Genomic DNA, 19,586 nt, shown 5'->3' with positions numbered 1-19,586 from the left:
AGGTGGTCAAGAAGGCGTATGGTGTACTGGCCTTCATTAATCGAGGGATTGAGTTTAGGAGTTGGGAGGTAATGCTGCAACTTTATAAGACCCTTGTCAGGCCTCATTTAGAGTATTGTGCGCAGTTCTGGTCGCCTCGCTATAGGAAAGACGTAGAAGCTATTGAGAGGGTACAGAGGAGATTTACAAGGATGTTGCCTGGGCTGGGAGGCATGCCTTATGAAGTTAGGTTGAGGGAGTTGGGACTCTTTTCCCTGGAGAGACGAAGGTTGAGAGGCGACCTGATAGAGGTTTATAAAATGTTGAGAGGAATAGATAGGGTGGATTCTCAGAGGCTATTTCCCCGGGTTGAAATGGTCGCTACGAGAGGACACAGATTTAAGGTGCGGGGAGGAAAGTACAGAAGTGATGTTAGGGGTAAGTTTTTCACTCAGAGGGTGGTGAGTGAATGGAATCGGCTGCCGTCAGTGGTGGTGGAGGCGAACTCGCTGGGGTCTTTTAAAAGACTTCTGGATGAGTATATGGGGTTTTATGGGATTGGGGGTTATAGATAGGTCTATAGATCGGTAGGTGTTGATGTGATCGGCGCAACTTGTGGGCCGAAGGGCCTGTTTGTGCTGTAGTGTTCTATGTTCTATGTTCTATTGTGTTCAGAAGCAGGGCCGTCCCCCTGTAAGTGCTGAATAGTGACTATATCGGGCATGCCTGGTGTGTTCAGGGAAGGCGAGCGATTTATCACCTGTTTATTCATGGGGGGCACTATGTTAGTTTGGGCTGTTGCAGCCTTTTTAGTGGCATAGTCAGCCCTGGAATTCAGTACTTTGGAACAACAATGGCATGCCGGATATGTCAGGGGGTATCTCTGGGTTTTTTATCTTTCCTTTGTTCAAACTGCTGCTCTAGCCCTTTCTCTCAATCTTGTCTCTCCCTCTCCAACCTCTCTGTTCTGCTCTATCTCTTTTGTCCTTCTCATACTCCTCACATTCCCACTTCAACACTTCCCAAGTTTTGGGTTTCCCTTCATCATCACATTCACTCATCCCTCTCTGTGCACCAATTGGCCACCTCTGCTTTAATACACTTACCCAAATCGCAAGCTCCCCCTAATGGCCAATTCTCCTTCCCCAGTTTTTTGTTTAAACTCCCTAACAAGTGTCTGAGTCGCTCCTCGCCCTTTGGGTTTTCACGACACATTTTATATAAAGGGGTCCCAGCCCCTGACGTATCCAAAGTTTGACACATTGTTAAGAGATTTTGCCCACTTGTGTTTCATGATCTTCAGTGTCTGTTGTCCCCACGCCCACTTCAGGGTCCTGACCTTCGTGTGGGGATTTCCCCTCTTAACAACCAGTCTAAGGCAGCGTGTTTGAGACAGGCACTCCCTTTCAATCGACACAAGTAGTCAAGTCTCCAACTTCACCTAATTCCCACCCAAAACAATTTAACAAATATTCCACAAGAACAAACAGGCTTTTACAACTCCTGCTTTCAATCTCATGCAACAACAACCACCTACATTTGCCAAGCAACCAGATCACACAAACACACTGAAATACAAAAACTACACAAATTATTAGCTCAACCTTAGATTTTCTCGAAGCAATTTTCCATCTTGCCAATTAATTTATAATATTTCCCTCGTAATTCCTACCCGTTACTACATCTCAGTGGACTCGAACCTTAAATTCATGATCTTATTGAATGGTGGGGCAGGCTCGAAGGGCTAGACAGCCTACTCCTGCTCCTATTTCTTATGTTCTTATGTTCTAAGCACTCGGACTCCAGCCACCGGGGGGACTCAAAACTCCCAGGTTTGATATACCAAAACCCTGGTTATTAATTAGACAGTTTACCCACTATCTGTTCATTAATTGGACAGTTATTCTCTATCTGGTCATTAATTGGACAGTTACCCTCTATCTGGTCATTAACTGGACAGTTACTCTCTATCTGGTCATTAATTGGCTGCTATAGTTCTGTGACTATTTCCCCTGCAGGCAGTTTTGACATCTAGAAACACAGAGAATCCAATGCTCTGTTTCTATCTTGTCAAGCATGGGATTGGAGACCTGCCACCCAATCACAAGGACTTCTCGCTGGTCCCTCACAGTTTTTGTTCCACCGATGATGACTCCTGCCACAGTTGGGACGGGATATCTTTGTCTTTCTCTCTCTCTCTGTTTCTGTCTCTCTCTGCTGTTAGGGTCTTGGACCAGCCAGACTAGAGCCCAACATTTTTTCTATTTTGCCATAAACATGATGGTTGGATATTTCACTCCAGGAGTAATTTGGGTGATAAATTGGGCATCTTTTATGGTTAAACGTAATTTAATAACATAATTTAACTATAACTCTACAAACAATAAAGCTTAACTACAACCCATTTGAACAACATTTAAACATGAAAAGAACCAACTCTAATTTCTATCTTATCACTGTTTCAGTTCCAAATAAGCAACATTCTTCTTATAGATTCAAAAATGACTTTAAACACAGTTAACAACCATAAATATACTTGCCATAAAGGGTGTAGTCAGTCTTGAAGCTTTCAGAGAGATTTTGTGGAGAAAGCAGTTTACAGACCTCTGTCTTTAAACAAATCCCAGTCGGAACTCAAAACTATTTCTCTCTGCTACATACCTAGCTTCTCCCTTTAATACTGGATTATCACATGATTATTAATCTGAACCCAACTTCCAATCCTTTAATCAGAAACCCCAGGGACCTTTCCTTTTCATAAACTAAAGTCCATTTGTTCTCTCCTAGGTAAACTCTACATAGGTAAAATGAGTAATTATTCTGCTTCCCCAGCATCTGAGCTGAATTCCCTCAAGATATACTAACTTGCTTTAGAAAAATACTGAACTTTAAAACAGTCCCCTTAAACATTAGAAATATATATATATATATACCACCTGTTTTTCCTCATGTCCCCTCTAATCCTTCTGCCATTTAGCTTGAATCTATGATCCCTGGTTTTTGAATCTTCTGCAAAGGTAAACAGTTTCCTCCTGTCTACTCCCTCCATAGCCCTCACAATTTTGTATACTTCAATTGTGTCATCCCCTCAGCCTTCTTTGTTCCAAGGATAATAACCCCAATCTCTCCAATCTCTCCTCATAGCTACAATTCTCCAGTCCTGGCAATATTCTAGTAAATCTTCTTTGCACTTTCTCCACAGCAATTACATCCTTTCTGTAATGTGGTGACCTGAACTGCATCCAATACTCCAGTTGTGGCCTCACCAGTATCTTACACAGTTTCATCATTAGATCCCTACTTTTATATTCTGTACTTCTGCCAATGAAGGAGAATATTCTGTATATCACCTTTACAACCTGATCTACTGGTACTGCTACCTTTAGGCACCTGTGCATTTTCACACCAAGATCTCTCTCTTCATCCACCCCACTCAGTATATTCCTGCTTATTGTGTATCCCCTTTTACTGTTTGACCTCCCTAATGCATTACCTCACACTTATCAGAGCTGAACTCCATCTGCCACTTTCCTGCCCATTCCACCAACCCATCTATATCATTTTGGAGCTTACAGCTATCCACTACACGGCCAATCTTTATGTCGACTGCAAATTTCCCCATTGTGCCCCCCAAATTCACATCCAAATCATTAATATATAACACAAACAGCTGGGGTGCCAGCCCTGTGGAACACCATTCGAAACAACTTTCTATTCACCCTTTGTTCCCAGTTACTAAACCAACTTTGGATCCAATTTGCCACATTTGCCTGTATCCCCTGGACCTTTACTTTTTTGACCAGTCTGCCACGTGGAACCTTTTCAAATGCCTTGCTAAAGTCCATGTAGACAACAACCATTGCACTACCCTCATCGATACTCTTTGTCACTTCCTCAAAGAATCTAATGAAAACTGTAAGATATGACCTTCCCTTAACAAAGCCATGCTGACTGTCCCTGACTTATCCAGGTCTTTCTAAATGACAGTTTATCTGCTCTCTCAGGATTGATTCAAACAATTTGCCCATCACTGAAGTACAACTAACCAGTCTATAATTGTTTGGCATTTCCTTTGTACCCATTCTATACTCCTCTGTGGTGGCACAGTGGTAAGCACTGGTGCCTCACTGCGCCAGAGACCCAGGTTCAATTCCAGCATTGGGTCACTGTCTGTGTGGAGTTTGCACATTCTCCCCATGTCTGCGTGGGTTTCCTCCAGGTGCTCCAGTTTCCTCCCACAGTCCAAAGATGTGCAGGTTAGGTGGATCGGCTGTGATAAATTGGCCCTAGTGTCAGGGGGGATTAGTAGGGTAAATATGTGGGGTTATGGGAATAGGGCCTGACTGGGATTGTTGTTAGTGCAGACTCAATGGGCCGAATGGCCTCCTTCTGCGCTGTAGGGATTCTGATTTAAACAACTGAACCATATTTGCATTTCTCCAGGTCCTCAGCACCTCACCGTATCTAATGAAGTTTGGAAAATAATCCTTGGAGAATCTACTATTTCCTCCCTGACTCGTTCAGTATTCTAGGGAACAATCCATCCAGCCCTGATGACTCTTCCACTGTCAAAGGTTCCGGCTCCTCTAACACTTTCTCTCTCATTCTGATTATTTGATCCAGTATTTCACACTGCTCCTCTGGGATTACTGCACCATCCCTTTCCTTTGTGAATACAGAAACAAAACATTTATTGAAAACTCTTCCCATGTCCTTGGCATCTTCACACAAATTCTCTCCTTCACCTCTGATCAATCCCACTTTTTCTGTAACTATCCTTTTGCTCTTAATATTACCAGTAAAACATCTTTAGGTTGTCTAGTTCTTTATTTTTTGGTCAAAACAAGTTTAACCATGTTGTTGATTTAAGAAATATCCTTTTTATAAATTGTGATCCAAACCAGTATCTGATTCTTTCGAAAACCAGTTTTCATTTTTCAGATGAATAACATGTCGTAGAGATATCAGGCACGGATTTCAGGTCACCCTTGCCCCAAAGCTGGAAAGTCTCACCCAGGGTCAATGGACCTTTGCGTGGTCCTGTCCGGCCCACAGTGATTTCCGTGGTGGGAGGGACAGGAAAATTCAGCCCATAGAATCATAGAGCCATACGGTGCAGAAGAGGCTCATCGAGGCTACACCAACAATATCTACCAGTAAAGTCACACTCATCCCATTTTCCAGCACTTGTCCCATATCCTTGAATGTTTCAAGAGCTCATCTAAATATCTTTTAAAAGATAAAAATAAATTACTGCAGATGCTGAAATCTGAAACCAAAAGAGAAAACGCTGGAAAATCTCAGCAGGTCTGGCAGCATCTGTAAGGAGAGAAAAGAGCTGATGTTTAGAGTCCAGATGACCATTTGTTCTGGACTTGAAATGTCAGCTCTTTTCTCTCCTTATTTATGCTGCCAGAACTGCTGAGATTTTCCAGCATTTTCTCTTTTTAAAGGTTGTAAGGTTTCCAGCCTCTATTGCCTTCCCAGGCATTCCAGATTCCCACCACTCCTTGAATGAAAAAGATTTTTTCTCAAATCCCCTCTGAATCTCCTGCTCCTTACCCTAAAACTATGCCCTCTTGTGTTAGAATACTTTCTTGTAAAGGTAGGTGACTAACTGCATCTGTATTCACCATGTGCGTTCCAGCCCAGTGCTGAATGTCTATTTGTATGTGGACTGAATTATGGCCAGCATTGAATTCTTGTCGATGTGATTGACAGAATAGTCTTGTTTTCTTTAATAAGGCCCAAGAGCGCTCTGTGGTTAGGAACAATGGTAAGGTGCCAGCCAAACATGTCCTGGTGGGATTACTTGACATCAATACTATTGGTGTCTGGAACAAGCTGCCAGAAGTAGCAGTAGAGGCGGGTACAATTTTATCTTTTAAAAAGCATTTAGACAGTTACATGGGTACGATGGGCATACAGGGATATGGGCCAAATGTAGGCAATTGGGATTAGTTTAAAAAAAAAGGTGGCATGGACAAGTTGGGCCGAAGGGCCTGTTTCCAGGCTGTAAACATCTATGACTCTATTGATAATCCTATCTCAATTTTTGTGTAGTCTTTTCCGGCTTCTGAGAGGGTTCTCCAGACATTACCAGTTGACCTTTCAGATCCATTGTCTATCTCATGGGCCAACAGTACACCAATGCCGTATTGAAAGGCTTCACAGGTTAGCACCAATTTCTTAAATGGGTCAAAATGTACTAACAAGTTCAAAAGAATGTAGTAATTGTTACACTTGGTTAAAAGCTTCTTTCTGGTGAGTCTTCCAAAACCAAAGCTGCTGCTTCTTTGGAGAATATGCAAGGGGCCAATAATGTTGAATAATTCAGTAAAAAAAAACACCCATTGTAGTTTACTTGAGCTCAGATATGTTTTCCACAGCCAGTGTCTTCTTTATGGTCTTGATCTGATCTTCAAAGTGGAGAAATAATTATGCATCTAAACGGTACCCCAGGTAGTACTACCACAGGTGTTTTGAAAAGTACATTTTGTCTCCTTGAGGTGAACTCCAGTCTCTTGAAATCTCTTCAGCACCTCTTCTAAGTGAGATTGGTACTTGGCTTCTGTCGATCCAATTATAAGAACATCATCAAGGTTAATTATAACTCATGGCAGCCCTTGTAATAGGCTTTTCATCCTCTGGAAAATAGCACACGCTGAAGGCAATAAAAGGCAGGCGCGTATACTGGATCAAACCTTTGTGGGTGTTTATTGTGAAATAACCTTGAGAAGCATTGTCTAATTTGAGTTGCTGATATGCATGGTTCACATCCAGCTTTGTATAAGATTGACATCCTGCCATCTTTGCATATTAGGTCTTCAATCTTTGGGAGCGGATCTTTATCCAAGTTGGCAGGCTGATTCACAAGAACATAAGAACATAAGAAATAGGAGCAGGAGTAGGCCATCCAGCCCTTTGAGCCTGCCCCGCCATTCAATAAGATCATGGCTGATCTGTCGTGTCTCAGTTCCACCTTCCCGCCCTCTCCCCATAACCCTTAATCCCCTCTCTTATCAAAAACCCATCAACCCGCGTCTTAAAAATATTTAGCGAGGCAGCCTCTACCACTTCAACGGGCAGAGAATTCCAGAGATTCACCACCCTTTGGGTGAAGAAGTTCCTCCTCAACTCCGTTCTAAACCGCCCCCCCCTTTATCTTGAGGTTGTGCCCCCTAGTCCTAACCTTATGATTCACTGTTAACTTGTGATCCCTACAAATATGGACAGTCTTGTCTGGTTTCAACATGAACACTATGGTTGCTGCCCATTCCATGAACTGAACTGGTTGGATAATGCCCAGTTCTTCCAATGGCTTCAATTCAGTATCTACTCTTTTTCATAAAGCATACGGTGCTGCTCTTATCCTAAAGAATCGAAGGACCACCTCTTTGCTTGCAAGCCTTTTATTCTGCCGAATTTATCCTTGAAAGACAGTCTTGTATTTCTTCATACGTTTGAACAGTGCTTCTTCCCACACTTGGAAAATCTTGGTCCAATTTAACTTGATTACTGTAAGCATTTCTGGCCGAGAAGGTCCTTTGCCTGTCAGAATGGTCACTAAGTGTCTTTAAATCCAGTAAGAAGTCTCACAACACCAGGTTAAAGTCTAGCAGGTTTATTTGGTAGCAAACATCACTAGCTTTCGGAGCTCTGCCCCTTCCTCAGGTGAGTGGGAGTTCTGATCACAAACAGGGCATATAAAGACACAACCAGTTTACAGAATACTGATTAGAATGCGAGTCTTTTCAGCTAATCAAGTCTTAAAGATGCAGACAATGTGAGTGGAGATAGCATTAAGCACAGATTATAGAGATGTGTATTATCTCCAGACAGGACAGTAAGTGAGATTTTGCAAGCCCAGGCAAGTTATGGGGGTTACAGATAGTGTGACATGAACTCAAGATCCCAGTTGAGGCCGTCCTCATGTGTGCGGAACTTTAAATCCTTCATAGGCGAAGAGGGCCTGTCTCTTTAAACCCCTCATGGGGGAAAGGTGGCCTGTGTCTTTAAATCCTTAGACCATAAGACCATAAGACATTGAAACTGAATGAGGCCACTCGGCCCATCGAGTCTGCTCCACCATTCAATCATGGCTGATATTTTTATTATCCCCATTCTCCCGCCTTTTCCCCATAACCCCTGATCCCCTGATTAGTCAAGAACCTATCTAGCTCTGTCTTAAAGACACTCAATGACCTGGCCCTCCACAGCCTTCTGTGGCAAAGTGTTCCACAGATTCACCATTCTCTGGCTGAAGAAATTCCTCCTCATCTCCATTTTAAAGGATCATGCCTTTAGCCTGAAGTTGTGCCCTCAGGTTCTAGTTTTTCCTACTAGTGGAAAATCCTCTCCACATCCATTCTAGCCAGGCCTCACAGTATCCTGTAAGTTTCAATAAGATCCCCTCTCATCCTTCTCAACTCCAATGAGTACAGACCCAGAGCCTTCAGCCGTTCCTCATGCGACAAGCTCTTCATTGCAGGGATCATTCTTGTGAACCTCCTCTGGACCCTTTCCAAGGCCAGCACATCCCTCCTTAGACATGGGGCCCAAAACTGTTCACAATATTCCAAATGGGGTCTGATCAGAACCTTATACAGCCTCAGAAGTACATCCCTGTCTTGTATTCTAGCCCTCTCAACATGAATGCTGACATTACATTTGCCTTCCTAACTGCCGACTGAACCTACATGTTAACCTTAAGAGAATAGAACATAGAACATAGAACATAGAACACTACAGCACAAACAGGCCCTTCGGCCCACAAGTTGCGCCGATCACATCACCTACCAACCTACAGACCTATCTATAACCCTCAATCTCATTAAACCCCATATACTCATCCAGAAGTCTTTTAAAAGACCCCAGCGAGTTCGCCTCCACCACCACTGACGGCAGCCGATTCCATTCACTCACCACCCTCTGAGTGAAAAACTTACCCCTAACATCACTTCTGAACCTCCCTCCCCGCACCTTAAATCTGTGTCCTCTCGTAGCGACCATTTCAACCCGGGGAAATAGCCTCTGAGAGTCCACCCTATCTATTCCTCTCAACATTTTGTAAACTTCTATCAGGTCTTCTATCAGAATCTTGAACAATGACTCCCAAGCCTGTAATGTTCTATGTTCTATGTTCTAAGTCCTTTTGTGTTTCTTACTTTCGAAGCATTTTCCCATTTAGAAAATAGTCTACACCTCCATTCTGCCTTCCAAAGTGCGTAACCTCACACTTTTCCACATTGTATTCTATCTGCCATTTCTTTGCCCACCCTCCAAACCTGTCCAAGTCCTTCTGCAGCCTCCTGCTTCCTCAATACTAACTGTCCTTCTCCATATCTTTGTATCATCTGCAAACTTAGCAACAGTGCCTTCAGTTCCTTCCTCCAAATTGTTAGTGTATATTGTGAAAAGTTGTGGTCCCAGCACTGACCCCTGAGGCACACCACTAGTCACCGGCTGCCATCCTGGAAAAGATCCCTTTATCCCCACTCTCTGCCTTCTGCCAGTCAGCCAATCCTCTATCCATGCCAGGATCTTACCCTTAACACCATGGACTCGTAACTTATTTAACAGTCTGCTATGCGGCACCTTGTCAAAGGCCTTCTGGAAATCTAAATAAATCACATTCTCCTTTATCTAACTTCCTTGTTACCTCCTCAAAGATTTCTAACAGATTTGTCAGACGTAACCTCCCCTTGACAAAGCCGTGCTGACACAGCCATACTTTATCATGCACTTCCAAGTACTCCGCGATCTCACCTTTAATAATGGACTCTAAAATGTTGCCAATGACCGAAGTCAGGCTAACTGGCCTATAATTTCCTGTCGGCTGCCTCCCTCCCTTCTTAAACAGGAGTGTTACATTAGCTACTTTCCAGTCCTCTGGTACCCTCCCTGCCTCCAATAATCCCTGAAAGATCACCACCAATGCCTCCACAATTTCCTCAGCTTTCTCTTTTAGAGCCCTGGGATGTAGTCCATCCAGTCCAGGTGATTTATCCACCTTCAGACATGTCAGTTTCCCCAGAACCTTCTCCTTAGTGACGGCCAGTACACTTCTCTGTGCCCCCTGACTCTCCTGGAGCTCTGGCATCCCACTGGTGTCTTCCACCATGAAGACTGATGCAAAGTAACTAATCAGTTTCTCTGCCATTGCTTTGTTTCCTATTATTACTTCTTCAGTCTCATTTTCCAGTGGTCCAATGGTTATATTTGTCTCTCTCTTGTCTTTTATCTGTTGAAAAAAACTCTTCCTATCTCCTTTTATATTACTAGCTAGCTTACGCTCATATTTCATCTTCTTCTCCCTTATTGCTTTTTCAGATATCCTCTGCTTTCTTTTAAAGACTTCTCAATCCTCTGGCTTCCTATAATCCTCGCCATTTTGTAGCCTTTTCTTTTGCTTTTATGTTGTCCTTGATTTCCCTCATTAGCCATGGGCGCCTCGTCCTCCCCTCAGCATCTTTCCCCTTCCTTGGGATGAATTTCTGTTGTGCCTCCTGAATAATCCCCAAAAACTCCTGCCATTGCTGTTCTACTGTCTTCCCTGCTCGGCACCCTTTCCAATCAACTCTGGCCAGCTCCTCCCTCATGTCTTTGTTTATTTAATTGTAATACCGTTACATCCGATTCCAGCTTCTCTCTCTTAAATTACAGGATAAATTCTATCATATTGTGGTCGTTGCTCCCTATTGATATGATGTATTATTGTTACATGTATTAACATACAGTGAAAAGTATTGTTTCTTGCACGCTATACAGACATCGTATACTGGTCATAGAGAAGGAGAGAGTGCAGAATGTAGTCTTACAAAAATAGCTAGCGTGTAGAGAACATAGAACATAGAACATTACAGCGCAGTACAGGCCCTTCGGCCCTCAATGTTGTGCCGACCAGTGGAACCAATCTAATGACCCTCTAACCTAAACTATTCCAATGTTATCCATATGCCTATCCACTGACCATTTGAATGCCCTTAAAGTTGGCAAGTCCACAACTGCTACAGGCAGGACATTCCACGCCCTTACTACCCTCTGAGTAAAGAACCTACCTCTGACATCCATCCTATAATTACCACCCCTTAATTTAAAGCTATGTCCCCTTGCGTTAGCCATCACCATCTGAGGTAAAAGGCTCTCACTGTCCACCCTATCCAATCCTCTGATCATCTTGTATGCCTCAATTAGGTCACCTCTTAACCTTCTTCTTTCTAATGAAAATAACCTCAAGTCCCTCAGCCTTTCCTCATAAGACCTTCCCATCATACCAGGCAACACCCTGGTAAACCTCCTCTGCACCCTTTCCAATGCCTCCACATCTTTCTTATAATGCGGCGACCAGAACTGTACGCAATACTCCAAGTGTGGCTGCACCAGAGTTTTGTACAGTTGTAACATGACCTCACGGCTCCGAAATTCAATCCCTCTACCAATAAAAGCTAACACACCGTATGCCTTCTTAACCACCTTATCAACCTGGGTGCCAACTTTCAGGGATCTATGCACATGTACCCCGAGATAACTCTGCTTGTCAACACTACTAAGAGTCCTTCCATTAGCCCTATATTCTGTACTCCTGTTATTCTTACCAAAGTGAATCACCTCACACTTTTCCGTATTAAACTCCATTTGCCACCTCTCGGCCCAGCTCTGCAGCTTATCTATGTCCCTCTGCAAACTGTAACATCCATCCTCACTGTTTACAACTCCTCCAACTTTGGTGTCGTCAGCAAATTTACTAATCCATCCTTCTACACCCTCATCTATGTCATTTATAAAAATGACAAACAGCAGTGGCCCCAAAACAGATCCCTGAGGTACACCACTTGTAACTGAACTCCAGGTTGAATATTTCCCATCAACCACCACCCTCTGTCTTCTATCAGCTAGCCAATTCCTGATCCAAACTGCTAAATCACCCTCAATCCCATGCATCTACATTTTCTGCAATAGCCTACCATGGGGAACCTTATCAAACGCTTTGGTAAAATCCATATACACCGCGTCAACTGCCTTACCCTTATCCACCTCTTTGGTCACCTTTTCAAAAAACTCGATAAGGTTTGTGAGGCACAACCTACCCTTCACAAAACCGTGTTGACTATCCCTAATCAATTTATTTCTCTCTAGATGATTATAAATCCTATCCCTTATAATTCTTTCCAAAACTTTGCCCACAACAGAAGTAAGGCTCACCGATCTATAATTCCCAGGATGGTCTCTACTCCCCTTCTTGAACAAGGAGACAACATTTGCTATCCTCCAGTCTTCCGGCACTATACCTGAAGCCAATGACGACATGAAGATCAAAGCCAAAGGCTCTGCAATCTCCTCCCTAGCCTCCCAGAGAATCCTAGGGTAAATCCCATCCGGCCCAGGGGACTTATCTATTTTCATACTCTCAAGAATAGCCAACACCTCCTCCTTATGTACCTCAATCCCATCTAGTCTACAACCCTGTATCTCAGTACTCTCCTCGACTACACTGACTTTTTCCTGAAATACTGGTGAATACTGACGAAAAATACTCACTTAGTGCCTCTCCCATCTCTTTAGGCTCCACGCACAACTTCCCACTGCTGTCTCTGACTGGCCCTAATTTTGCCCTAACCAATCTTTTATTCTTGACATACCTGTAGAAAGCTTTAGGATTTTCCGTGATCCTATCCGCCAAGGTCTTCTCATGTCCTCTTCTAGCTCTTCTTAACACTCTCTTTAGCTCCTTCCTGGATAACTTGTAACTCTCCAGTGCCCTAACTGAGCCTTCACATCTCATCTTTACATAAGCCTCCTTCTTCCTCTTCACCAGAGATTCAACTTGCTTAGTACACCTTGATCAACTTGATGCAAGGTAGGTCCATTCAAAATCTGACAGCAGCAGAGAAGAAGCTGTTCTTGAGTTGGTCGGTATGTGATCTCAGACTTTTGTATCTTTTTCCCGACAGAAGAAGGTGGAAGAGTGTATGTCCGGGGTGCCGGGATCCTTAATTATGCTGGTTGCTTTGCCAAGGCAGTGGGAAGTGTAGGCAGCGTCAATGGATGGGAGGCTGGTTTGCGTGATGGACTGGGCTACATTCATGATCCTTTGTAGTTCCTTGCGGTCTTGGGCAGGAGTCATACCAAGCTGTGATACAACCAGAAAGAATGCTTTCTGTGGTGCATCTGTTAGTGAGAGTCATAGCTGACATACCAAATTTCCTTAGTCTCCTGAGAAAGTAGAGGCACTGGTGACCTTTACATGGAAACATAGAAAAACTACAGCACAATACAGGCCCTTCGGCCCACAAAGTCATGCTGAACATGTCCCTACCTTAGGGATTACTAGGCTTACCTATAACCCTCTACCTTACTAAGTTCCATGTACTTATCTAAAAGTCTCTTAAAAGACCCTATCGAATCCACCTCCACCACCACTGCCAGCAGTCCATTCCACACACCCACCACTCTCTGAGTGAAAAATTTACCCCTGACATCTCCACTGTACCTACTCCCCAGCACCCTAAACCTGCGTCCTCTTGTGGCAACCATTTCAGCCCTGGGAAAAGCCCTCTGACTATCCACTCGATCAATACCTCTCATCATCTTATACACCTCTATCAGGTCACCCCTCATCCTTCGTCTCTCCAAGGAGAAAAGCCTGACCTCCCTCAACCTATCCTCATAAGGCATGCTCCCCAATCCAGGCAACATCCTTGTAAATCTCCTCTGCACCCTTTCTGTGGCTTCCACATCCTTCCTGTAATAAGGCAACCAGAACTGAGCACAGTACTCCAAGGTCTTAACTATAGTGTCGGCATGGGGGAATCAGGGCAGGATATTGGTGATCTGGACATCCAAAAACTTGAAGCCCTCAACCCTTTCTACTTTGTCCCCACTGACGTAGACAGGGGCATGTTCTCTTCTACGTTTCCTGAAGTCGATGACAATCTCCTTTGTTTTGTTGACATTGTGGGAGAGATTATTGTTGCCGCACCAGTTCACCGGATTTTCTATCTTATTCCTGCACTCTGTCTTGTCATTGTTTGAGATCTGACCCACTGCGTGGTGTCATCAGCAAACTTGAAAATCAAAATGGAGGGGAATTTGGCTGCACAGTCACAGGTGTATAAGGAGGGGGCTGAGAACACAGCCTTGTGGTCTGTGAGTTAGGAATTTTGGGATCCAGTTGCAGAGGGAGGAGCCAAGGCCCAGGCCATGGAGTTTGGAGATGAGTTTTGTGGGAATAATAGTGTTGAAGGTTGAGCTGTAGTCAATAAATAGGAGTCTGACATACGTGCCCTTGTTATCTCGGTGTTCCAGGGTTGTGCAGGGCCAGGGAGATGGTGTTCGCTGTGGACCTGTTGTGGCAATAGGCAAACTGTAGTGGATCCAGGTAGTCCGGGAGGCTGGAATTGATTTGTGCCATGACTAACCTTTCAAAGCACTTGGATGGATGTCAGAACCACTGGCCGATAGTCATTAAAATGTTCCTTTATCTTAAGTTCCCTAATCAAGTCTTCCTCATTACACATCACCAAATCTATATTGCCTGTTCCCTGGTAGGCTCTGTCACAAGCTGCTCCAAAAAGCATCTCTCAGACATTTTACAAATTCCTTTTCTTGGGATCCACTACCTACCTGATTTTCCCAGTCCACCTGCATATTGAAATCCCCCGTGATTACTGTAATATCGCTTTTCTATCTCCTGATTTCTCTTCTGCCCCACATCCTGACTACTGCTAGGGGTCCTGTACATAACTCCCATCAGGGTCTTTTTGCCATTGCGATTTCTCAACTTTACCCACAGAGATTCTATGCCTCTGATCCTATATCACTTCTTGCTATCGATTTAACTTAATTCCTTGCTAACAATGCAACCCTGTCCCCCTTTGCCCAGCTGCTTGTCCTTCCAATCGGACACATATCCTTGGATATGTAGATGCCAGCCCTGGTCCCCGTATGTCTCTGTGATGCCCATAACATTGTACTGGCCAATTTCAATGTGCGCAACAAGCTCATTTACCTTGTTCCGTATACTGCATGCATTTAGACACATCACCCTCAAGTCCTGCATTGGCCACCTCCCTTCTCATACTTGTCACCTTTTTTGCTCTGCTTGAGGTTCCTCTATTCTATTATGTGGTCTGGAAACTTTACTAACCTCTCCTGAGCCCTTAGCTCCATTAACCTGCATTTCTATACCCCCCCCACCCTACATTTAGTTCAAAGCCCTATCTATAGCCCTAGTTATATGATTCACCAGGACTCTGGTCCCAGCATAATTCAGATGAAGACCACCCCATCAGAACAGGTCCCCTCTTCCCCAATATTGATGCCAATGTCCCATGAATTCAAACCTATTCCTCCCACACCAATTTTTGAGCCGCATATTTACCTCAGTCTTATTGACCCTGTGCCAATTAGCTCAAGGCTCAGGTAGTAATTCAGAGATTATTATTACATTTGTGTTTTGCTTTTCAATTTAGCTCCTAGCTGTTCATACTCCCTTAGCAGAACCTTTGTCCTTGTTTTACCTATGTCATTGGTAATGAGGACCATGACAATTGGGCCAATACCCTCCCTCTCCAAGTTCCTCTGCAGCCCAGATGAGATATCCCGAACCTGAGCACCAGGCAGGCAACACAACCCTCGGGATTCTCGATCCTGGTCACAGAGAACAGTGTCAATGCCCCTAACTATACTATCCCCAATTACAATTACATTTTTTTCTCCCCCCACTTGAACAGTTCCCTGTACCATGGTGCTATGGTTAGTTTTCTCATCCTCCCTGCAGTCCCCATTCCCATCCACACAGGGAGCAAGAATCTCAAACCCATTGGACAAGTTCAGGGACTGAGGGTCCTGCAACTCTATCTCCTGGATCCCTCTACCTGCCTCACTCAGAGCCACACCCTCCTGTCCCTGTCCACTGGCCGAATTCAAGGTATTTAATCTAAGGGGTGTGACTGCCTCCTGGAACACAGTGTCCAGGTATCTCTCCCCCTCCCTGATTTGTTGCAGTGTCCGAAGTTCAGAATCCAGCTCATCCACTTTGAGCCACAGTTCCTCAAGCAACCAACACTTACTACAGAGATGCTCACTGGGAACCACAATGGGGTCCAACAGCTCCCACATCTTGCATGAACAGCACATCACCTGACCCTCCATCCCTATTTTATTTAATTAGTTTTTAATTTGGATTTTAATTTTTTTATATTTAAATTTTAAAAAATTATATGTCTCCTTCTTACCTCAGTCTCAATGCAATGTCAGTAATTTAAATGGGTTTTCAAATTTAGTTCAGCTCCTTGTTAGCCAATCAATTCACAGCCCTCCTGTGATGTCACTTTTAATATTTTTAGTCCGAACTCTGTCAGTTTCAGAGAATCAAGAGTAGCCCTCACCGACCAATCGGCACTCTCCCTCACCGACCAATCGGCACGCTCCCTCACCGACCAATCGGCACTCTCCCTCACCGACCAATCGGCACTCTCCCTCACCGACCAATCGGCACTCTCCCTCACCGACCAATCGGCACTCTCCCTCACCGACCAATCGGCACTCTCCCTCACCGACCAATCGGCACTCTCCCTCACCGACCAATCGGCACTCTCCCTCACCGACCAATCGGCACTCTCCCTCACCGACCAATCGGCACTCTCCCTCACCGACCAATCGGCACTCTCCCTCACCGACCAATCGGCACTCTCCCTCACCGACCAATCGGCACTCTCCCTCACCGACCAATCGGCACGCTCCCTCACCGACCAATCGGCACGCTCCCTCACCGACCAATCGGCACTCTCCCTCACCGACCAATCGGCACTCTCCCTCACCGACCAATCGGCACTCTCCATCACCGACCAATCGGCACTTTCCCTCGCCGACCAATCGGCACTCTCCCTCGCCGACCAATCGGCACTTTCCCTCGCCGACCAATCGGCACTCTCCCTCGCCGACCAATCGGCACGCTCCCTCGCCGACCAATCGGCACGCTCCCTCGCCGACCAATCGGCACTCTCCCTCGCCGACTAATCGGCACTCCTCCCTCGCCGACCAATCGGCACTCTCCCTTGCCGACCAATCGGCACTCTCCCTCGCTGACCAATCAGCACTTTCCCTTGTAGCCTCTGCTGCCTCTTTCATCTAATTCCCTGTTTTCACTCAACTCCAGAAGCACTCCTTCAATCAGGGAGCACTCACCGTGCAGTCAGAGCAGCACTGTGAGACTTTTGTTTTTACAGGCACAATTTCCAAAGCCCTGGAACTAATTTTAAAGTGCAGCTTTTAACAGAAGAACTAATTTAGCTCATCCTGAAAGCAAGTTTAATGACTACTTACCTCTTTTTAACTTACCACTTGAACTCCATTTTCATCCAACGCCAAAAGCACTCCTCAGTCAGGCAGCACTCACCTACATGGGTGAAAGGAGCCTGTGCCTTTAAACCCTTCATGGAGAAAGGAGGCCTGTGCCTTTAAATCCTTCATGGGTGAAAGGAGGCCTGTGCCTTTAAATCCTTCATGGCTGAAAGGAGGCCTGTGCCTTTAAATCCATCATGGATGAAAGGAGGCCTGTGCCTTTAAACCCTTCATGGAGAAAGGAGTCCTGTGCCTTTAAATCCTTCATGGAGAATGGAGGTCTGTGCCTTTAAATCCTTCAATGGGGAAAGGAGGCCTGTGCCTTTAAATCCTTCATGGAGAAAGGAGGCCTGTGCCTTTAAATCCTTCATGGGTAAAAGGAGGCCTGTGCCTTTAAATCCTTCATGGATGAAAGAAGGCCTGTGCCTTTAAATCCTTCAATGGGGAAAGGAGGCCTGCGCCTTTAAATCCTTCATGGAGAAAGGAGGCCTGCGCCTTTAAATCCTTCATGGAGAAAGGAGGCCTGTGCCTTTAAATCCTTCAGGAGGTGAAAGGAGGACTGCGCCTTTAAATCCTTCATGGAGAAAGGAGGCCTGTGCCTTTAAATCCTTCAGGGGGATGAAAGGAGGCCTGTACCTTTAAATCCTTCAGGGGTGAAAGGAGGCCTTTGCCTTTAAATCCTTCATGGAGAAAGGAGGCCTGTGCCTTTAAATCCTTCAGGGGGTGAAAGGAGGCCTGCGCCTTTAAATCCTTCATGGAGAAAGGAGGCCTGTGCCTTTAAATCCTTCAATGGGGAAAGGAGGCCTGTGCCTTTAAATCCTTCAGGGGGTGAAAGGAGGCCTGCGCCTTTAAATCCTTCAGGGGGATGAAAGGAGGCCTGTGCCTTTAAATCCTTCATGGAGAAAGGAGGCCTGTACCTTTAAATCCTTCGGGGGGGGGGGGGTGGTGAAAGGAGGCCTGTGCCTTTAAATCCTTCATGGAGAAAGGAGGCCTGTACCTTTAAATCCTTCGGGGGGGGGGGGGGGGGGGGGGGGTGGTGAAAGGAGGCCTGTGCCTTTAAATATGGAGAAAGGAGGCCTGTACCTTTAAATCCTTCGGGGGGGGGGGGGTGGTGAAAGGAGGCCTGTACCTTTAAATCCTCGCTCTCAACTTGTTACTGGTGACGTCAGCAAGTAGCTAAGCCCGCCCTGTTTCCGCGCCTGCGCACTCGCTCTGGTCAGTAGGTTTTTCCGGAGCTGGAGCGGGTGAGTGAGGCGGTCAGCTCCTGGGTAATGGTTACCAGGGCGACGGGTCACTGGGTAATGGTTACCAGGGTGACGGGGCACTGGGTTACGGCGGTCACTAGGGTCAGAGGGGATATTTGGCGCGTGCGCAGTTTGATTGGGGTGAAGGCGGGAATCCCGGGTCTAGTTGGCCGGGGGAGAGGGGCTGCAGCCCGGGCCGGAGGCAGCGGGTCGCCGGGGACTTCACAATACCCCCGCCCGGCTGCAGAGCGTCAGGACTGGGTGTCCAGCCGCTCCCCGGGCCCTCCCCCGCCCCCAGTCCTGTCCCATCCCCACCCCGGACTCTCCCCCAGTCCCATCCCCACCCCCCACCCCCCCCACCCCGGACTCTCCCCCAGTCCCATCCCCCCCCACCACCCCCACCCCGGACTCTCCCCAGTCCCATCCCCCCCCCCCCCCGGACTCTCCCTCATTCCTCCCACCCCGGACTCTTCCCCCCCCCCCCCCACCCACCCCGGACTCTTCCCCCCCCCACCCACCCCGGACTCTCTCCCCCACCCACCCCGGACTCTCTCCCCCCCCCCCCCCCCCCACCCACCCCACCCCGGACTCTCTCCCCCCCACCCACCCCGGACTCTCTTTCCCCCCCCCCCCCCCACCCACCCCGGACTCTCTCCCCACCCACCCTGGACTCTCCCCAAGTCCCATCCCCCCCCCCCCCCCCACCCCGGACTCTCCCCCAGTCCCATCCCCCCCACCACCCCCACCCTGGACTCTCCCCCATTCCTCCCACCCCGGACTCTACCCCAGTCCCATCCCCCCCCCTCCCCGGCCCCCCGGATTGTGCTGGGCACTATCAGATCTGTCTGATCCTTGTTATAATGCCCAGTCCGGGTGTCACACTTCAGCTGAGGCTGACCTCGCATCTTCAACAGAGGAAAGTTCAACATAACCTCCTTGCTGTTGTGACTCCATGTTCCCATTAATAAAACCCAGACTGCTGTGTGCATTATCAACTGCTCTGCTTTCACTGTCACC

The 19,586-nt window shown here is 46.2% G+C and overlaps 1 protein-coding gene across 1 annotated transcript in view; it reads left to right on the top strand.

The window, feature by feature from the left end:
• The first annotated feature begins 18,521 nt into the window (after nucleotides 1-18,521).
• Nucleotides 18,522-19,586, top strand: part of nt5c2a (5'-nucleotidase, cytosolic IIa) — a 140,893-nt gene continuing 139,828 nt past the window's right edge. The window contains exon 1 of the mRNA XM_080206010.1: nucleotides 18,522-18,569. The gene's annotated coding sequence lies outside the window, so the exon portion shown is untranslated. The remainder of the gene's footprint in view (nucleotides 18,570-19,586) is intronic.

This window comes from Carcharhinus amblyrhynchos, chromosome 17 (genome assembly GCF_965287045.1).
Source record: "Carcharhinus amblyrhynchos chromosome 17, sCarAmb.v2.hapA, whole genome shotgun sequence".
NCBI lineage: Eukaryota > Metazoa > Chordata > Chondrichthyes > Carcharhiniformes > Carcharhinidae > Carcharhinus > Carcharhinus amblyrhynchos.
Note: the sequence above shows the minus strand (reverse complement) of the source record. Positions and strands in the feature narration are given on the sequence as shown.